Source organism: Pipistrellus kuhlii, unplaced genomic scaffold, assembly GCF_014108245.1.
Source record: "Pipistrellus kuhlii isolate mPipKuh1 unplaced genomic scaffold, mPipKuh1.p scaffold_m20_p_11, whole genome shotgun sequence".
Classification (NCBI taxonomy): Eukaryota; Metazoa; Chordata; class Mammalia; order Chiroptera; family Vespertilionidae; genus Pipistrellus; species Pipistrellus kuhlii.
Genome location: NW_023425416.1, coordinates 32,917,740 through 32,924,710, shown reverse-complemented (window position 1 = coordinate 32,924,710; position 6,971 = coordinate 32,917,740). Strand labels below are relative to the sequence as shown.

Below are 6,971 nucleotides of genomic sequence, written 5' to 3'. Positions count from 1 at the left end.
GGGCCCGGGAGAGGGGAGGAGGGGGGGCTGGCGGGCGCCGAGACCTGCGCCGCGCACCCCGAGCGCGCTCCGAGGCGCCCACACTTACCCCTCCCGAGGGCAGAGGGTCCGATCTTCGGTGCCAATCCCCCTGGCGCGCCCCTCGCCCGCCCTCGTCCCCCCCCCCCCCCCAACACCCGGCTGGCCCGCGGGGAGGGAGCCCGGGAGCAGCGCGCGGCGGCGGCGGCTCGGGCTCGGCTCGGCTCGGGCTCCGGCGCGCCCGGTGCAGCCGCCGAGGCTCCGCCGCCGCCAGGGGGAGAAGCCGGGGCGGGCGCAGGGGAGGCGGGCCGGGCCCTAGCCTCGCCGCCCCGCCGGCCGGCCCCGCGCGGCGCACCAGCTCCGGATCGGCGGCGGCGGCGGCGGCGCGGAGTCCGCGGAGCGCCCGGGGCGCAGCGCGCGGGCCCCCCCGGAGGAGCGCGGCTGGATGCGCGCGGCGGGGGCCGCGGGGGGCTGCGGGGGGCTGCGGGCTCCCGCGGGGGGCGCCCGGCCGCTCCCGTGCGCCTCCTCCAGACTGCGGGCGCGGCGACCGCCGCCGAGCCCCGAGCAGCCCCCGCCGGCCCCTTCCCCCTCCGCCCCCGCCCCTCCTCCCCCCTTCACATCTCCTCCCTCTCCCCCCCCTCCCCTTCCCTTCCTTCCCTCGGCCCCGCGCGCTCGCTCGCTCGCTCCTCGCCTCGCTCTCCCCTTTAAACGCCCACTTCGGATGGGGAGAGGAGACAACTTGAAGTCAAGTTGCCATTAACTTCCGCGGCGGCCGCAGCTCCGGCGGCGGCGGCGGCGGCGGCACCAGAGGCAGAAGCCGCCGCCTCGGGAGTCGGACGCCGGCCGGTGCGCTCGCGCGGGGAGCCCGCCGGCCCCGGCCCCGGCCCGCGCCCGCCACCGCCGCCCCAGCGCCCATGCCTGGGTGAGTCCTGCTCCTTTGCCTTTTTTTCCCCTCTCCGCTCTCTATCTTTTATCCCTTTCTCTCTCTCTCTCTCTCTTTTTTTTTTTTTTTCGGGATCGATTCAAACTTCTTTGTAGCACCCACTCCTGGCGCCCCTGGTCCGGGCGGCTCTGCTCGGCTCCCCTCTCTCGTGGGCGCGGGTCTGCGGATGGAGCCCCTTCTCTCGCGCCCGCGCCGCCGGGTCCAGGGGTGGCGGGGAGAGAGAGGGGGAGCGCACGCGGGATGGAGGGACTCGAAGATGCCATCTGTCCGTCCTCTCGCAGGGTGTGGGCACACTGACACACCTGCCCGCCCGACAGACCCCGGGCTAGACACACTCCTTCGGGTCATCCGCTTGACGCCCTTTGGGAGGAGAAAAGGGGGGGAGTAGAAAAGACCCGAAGGAAGCCCACGGAGCAAGGGGGAGCCTCTCTGCGCCCCTCCGAGCCGGGCTGGCAGGAGGGAGCCTCCAGAAAGGAGCGCGCTGGGGAGTGGAAACGCTCCCCCGCCGGATCGCCGGGAAGCTCAGCATCCTTCTCAGGTCCACCCCCGCCTTCCTCCGCCCCCGCCCGCCCGCCCGCGTCCCCTTCCCAGGACGGGGACCTGGGAAGTTTGTGGCAACTTCTCCTCCTCCCCGGGAGCCGCTCGGGCGCCGCCGGGCGCTCAAGTTGGAGCCGGGAGTTTGAAAGCCGCGGCGGGCACCCGCGTCTCCAGTCCCCGCGCAGAGACCGGTCCCCGAAAGCCTCCTGGAGTGAACGTGGGTTTGGAGATGGGCTGGAGGAAGGGAGGGAGAGGTGCTGCCTTCTTTGCAGGGACGGACGGAGACATCTCGGAGCAGCCACGGGGGTCACTGTGGTCACTGTGCGCCCCACTCCGTTTTCTCCGCGCGCCCCACCGCCGAGGCTCCTCCCGGGGCGGCGGGACCTGGGTTTGGGCAGCCGCCGGGAGGGGGACGGCGCAGGCAGGTGGCAGGTCCGGGAGGGACACGCGCGTACCCGGGGCAACGCACAGAGCAGGACGCTTGGATCAAGACTCCAGAATGCCAAGAGGGACCCAGGGCTCTTGCTGGGGGTTCTGGCACGGACCTCCTCCACTAGGGCATTGCAAATTTCACTCCCAACTGTCAAGCGCAGGGTCCCTTTCCCAAAGTGCCCTAGCTGGCAACTTTGACCTCTGGGTCCTTCCTCTGTGAACTTTCTCAGCGGCCTCCTGCCTTTCCAGGCAACCGCTGTCACACTTGGACTTCCCACGGTTGTAAAAGAGGGGACACAGAAAGATGTCCTGTTCTCAAGGACAGAATCTGGGGTTCCTTGCTTGCGTCCTCGGAGGCCAGGCCACCTGACTTTCCCTGGAGGACAGAGTAGGAGGGTGAGAAGGGGTAAAACTACACTACTCAGTTCCAGGTTTTGTGCGAAGCAGCTCCTGAAATCTACAGGGTTTGTGCTGCTGCCCCAGTAACTCATCCCGCTGAAACTTTATTGAAATGAACAACCTGTCTGAAGTGGATTTTTTTTCCCCCTGAGTTATCAGGAATGCAAGATTTATTCTATAGTCAAATGTGGTTGCAACACCTCCTCTTTCTCCCCCCCCCCCAACCCCCCCTATTTTAAGACTGGAGAAAACTAAGGTTGAGGTGTTTGCTCTACGAACCTTTAATCCGCTGTGTGGTACGGGTGCTATGATTTAGCAGCAGTTCTTTATTTCTATTGCATATTATTTTAGCAGAACAGTAGTACATTCATATACTGGCTGCTCCAGTCTGCTGGCAAACATTAGCATTCAAGCTTACATTTTTGACAAATGTGCAGACAGGAATAGCATGAATAGGCATCTTAAATATTAACAACCTAAGCATCTGTTGCGAAACAGATTTAATATATTTACTCTGTTTTTCTCACATTGTTAGAAAAGGTTATAATAAGTGCATAATTTCAACTTTAGTTTGCAGAAGTAACTGGCTGCATCTTTCACTACCTCTCGGAGTGTTTAACACAATCACCAGACATAAATACTTTAATTAACTTGGTTAGGCACGTTATTAAATAGACTTTAAACAATGTGCATACTATGTAACGGTAGCAAAATATGTATCGTATTTCTGCATATTTTAAATGACTATGCATTTTATAAACATACCAGGCATGTTTATTCTTCATCTCCATTTGACACTTATTACTTCATGTTTTTTTCTAATGGAAACAATATTTTAAATGTAGAGTTGTTCAGTCATATGCAATACATAACATGTAAACAGTAGCTATAAAATACAAAGCACTGTTAAATTTGAGCATGGCTACTTGTAACAAGCTCGAACAAGAGAAATAAAAATCAGTGCTCAATTTTGTATTCCTTTCTGAATAGTGAATACAAATGATGCATAATAAAGAATAAATAGGGATTTCCTTCCTAAAGGACTAGTGCCTTAAAATGTGTGGGGGGGTAGGAGGGATGGAAGAGAGGGGGAAGATAAAGAAAACCTAAAGAACTTCCCAAAGTCTGAATAGTTATTTCCAGAATCAATGCATTCCTCATTTTCCCACAGGCTGAAATATGTAATAAATAATAGTTCTTTGTATGTAAAAGTATTCAAAAGGAATGCCTTTTGTTTAGTTGTTGTAATAAATTAATATATTCTTCAGTAGATCATCTACAAAAGTGGGTCTTTTGTTTCTCAGCATCTTAAACAAGAACCACCATAAAATGAACATTGGCTTATTTCTGCAAAGAAGACTGTTGCCAGCTATGCGATCCTGCGGCTTAATAAGATAGGATATGCTGAGTGATGGTTAAGAAAGACTGCTTTACGTTGGCAACGATGGAAATATCTGGAGGAGGTTTTGAGTTATTTTTTTCAGGTGACAGGTTGGAGGTTGTAAATTAGGCCTAAAAGGTCAGGTGACTGGCACCTGTTCCTCATCACTGTGAAAATCTTCTGGTTACAAACTCTATTAAGCTAAAGGCAACACACATATACAGTAGGGACTCTGTAAAGCACTCTAGTGGCTTGTCATCTGCTCTGTAAATTTCCAGAAGGACCATACATAGATATGCCCTGTACACAAACACATCATTTCTTTTGAGATGTGTTATCTTGGATGACTCTTAGTACTTGGGATTGGTGAAGTCTGTAAAATAAAGACATGCCACGGAATCAATAGTTAGGCCATATATAGACATGTTGTAGTCCAATGCAAAAACATTTTTAAGCCCTTCTTTTCTCTTTACAATCCATGGATTATCAGAATACGTTCATGTTTTAAAGGACAGCCTCCACAATTGCCTTGTATACTTTTTAGATCAGATGTGTCCCCATTTTACACGATGCCATGAAATATTTTGCTCAGTACTCATATGTAAGGAGAAAAATGAGTTGCTATATACTGTCATAGCGTGGTGGCATATAGAAAATGGGAAGAAAACCACATTTTTATATGAATGCTGTTAGGAAAGGCATCGTCATCTGATCCCCAAGCTTGCCACTTCTCTCAGCAGAGCTCAGTAACGTTTCTGTTAGAATCAGAGAGTATGATTTAATTTTCATGAATGGCTTACCTTTAGATATTTCAGGGAGCAGAACAAGCATAGGTATCAGATGGATCTAAGTAGCACACGGTTGACAACAGAAGTAAAGATGCCAGCTGCTTTTCATTAGCCAAGGAGGAGGATTTTGAGTCAATTCTGTAACTCAGATTATTACATTCTATATTTAAATTGGTTCTTTTTGCTCTCTTTTTTTTTGGGGGGGGTTTGCACAGTTATTGCTTATTCTGTTAAGTATTTGGCTTTAGCATTTGTGGTCAGGTTACAGAGCAGTCATTACTCTTGCTTTTCAAATTGATTTGGTTTTCAAACTCCAGAAGTCTGGGATGATTTTTAACAAATTGGTTTACGTTTTGACAGAACAGAGTTAAGTTAATTAATAGATCAGGCACGAAACATCCTCCACGGCAGGGTGTATTTTCTGGTAAAATGAAAGTTATGTTTCAGCATGATGAGCATCAGGCTTCAGTAATCTGTTCCTCGTGTGGAATGAACACTTCCTACTTCGAGCTAGCAGGCACCTACTGTTTATTTACGCTGCATTAAACTGACAGCTCAGCAATCAGGGGAAAAATATTACTTACCTTCCTCAAGTAAGTACCAGTTTATAGGTTAGTGCACGTATTTATATTCCTGTCACCACTAAATAACGGCTCTGTCTCCATTTTAATATCTACCTGTGCAGTAATCCAGGGCTTCAGACTTCCTGGTTGGGGGTAGGGGTCGAAAGCAGGTTTTTCTTATCATCTCCCAGTGGCAAAAACCTTAACGAAAAGTAATTTCATCTCTGTCCTGTGAGAAATGTTGCTTTACATACCTCCACTAGAACATCAAAACCCCCCAAAGAATCTGCAATGCCACTTAAAATAGTAATCTGTTAGAGCAACCTCAGGACAAATACGTCCAAACACTTCCAAGTGTGTGTTTCTACCAAGTTCCAAATAGGATTCTTAAACGCTTTGATTGCTTAGATAGTAACTTTGATAAAGTGTCTTCCCTTCCAAGTCTAAGATGGAATATTTCAGGGTTTTTTTTTGTGTTTTTTTTTTTTTTTTTACTGGAAATCTTCAAATATAAGTGCAAAGTAGGGCTCCTTGATTGCTCGGTACCGTTGCCTTCACTCTGAAAATATTCTTGCCTCCTTTCCTGTTACTCTCAAATCAACCTTGAGATCTGGGTGATTTCAGCTTTTTTGTAATACTAAATGAATTTGTAGCTTTTCCTTTTATAATGAAAAAATCCCTTCTCTTTCAAACTCCTGGAAACATCAAAACACTGCTCAAGTTGAATTCTAAGATGTATGGTTAACTTGAGAAAATTCTTATTTTCGTGTATAGTCCCTCTTGCGGTCATTGTCTACACACAATTGTCAACCTCTAATCACATATTTTGTTGACATCAGAGCAAAATGTCTTAATACAGCATATAAATCAAATTTGTTACACAAGGCTCTTCTGCTTCCCTATACCAAAGAAAGAGTGTCTACTATGGTAATTTATATGTAGTTCCTAAGTGCTATTCTCAATGGTAAGTCTATTTAAACTTGATGTCTTCATAGAGTGTGATCAGCACATTAACACACATTATTTAATACTTCTGAACGTATGCCAATGGTACCTTTTGCTGTTTATTTCTCTTAAAGTCTTTTTAAGATCAGATATTTCATTGCAGAGTAAATAGATACAGATTGTGCGTCTATGCATTCAGGGTGAGATTTAGTAGCGTAGCATTTCTCCAGCATATTGGCCTATTTTTTTATTCTTTCAAATTATTCTTTATCACTTCCACTGATGTGGCTGTCTGAGGCTTGGTTCTTAATAGAAATTCTAATCATCTCTTTTCAATGGACTTTTAAACATGTAGTTCAGCTTAGGCAGTGTGATCTAGTTTAGTTATGCGAGATGGAAATGAGTTAGCTGGTATCCTGGCAGTTATGTCCCTAGATTCTCCTGAAATTTCAGTCCCGTTATTTGGCATTGGGTTGTGAAGTGTCTTGCAATCAAAAGGAAGACGTGGCTCCGTTTCCAGTGGTGGAGGAAAGATAACATTGAACTGTGCAATATTTTATGATTCTCGCCACTCATTTGAGAACCTGCCTGTGATGGCACACATTTTGGGTACCTCGGGCTGCAGGTCCCCCACATTGAAGCTGAAAGGCTTGTAGAAGAAGCGAATGTCAGGCTGCACCTGGTTGTGCCTTCACTACTGGGTGATTTGTGGATCTGCCCCCACCCCCCACCCCCGCCCCGTACTGCACCCCTCCCCCCCAGGTGTGCAGGAAGTAGAGGGCGTTGTACAGGGTGAAGTGGGTGGACTCTACCCAGAGCTATGACCTGATTTGTGACGCACCCTCAGAACGGCAGTAATGGTCCAACTGCTTCTCAGCCAACTGGTAACCACCTCATTTGGGGATGCTTCTGCCTTGCTAAGCACTGCCAGAGAGAACTTCCCTCCCTGCCACCTCACCAAAGGC

The 6,971-nt window shown here is 49.5% G+C and overlaps 1 protein-coding gene across 1 annotated transcript in view; it reads left to right on the top strand.

Moving 5' to 3' along the window:
* The first annotated feature begins 693 nt into the window (after positions 1-693).
* SATB1 (SATB homeobox 1) overlaps positions 694-6,971 on the top strand; it is a 100,190-nt gene continuing 93,912 nt past the window's right edge. The window contains exon 1 of the mRNA XM_036431576.2: positions 694-940. The gene's annotated coding sequence lies outside the window, so the exon portion shown is untranslated. The remainder of the gene's footprint in view (positions 941-6,971) is intronic.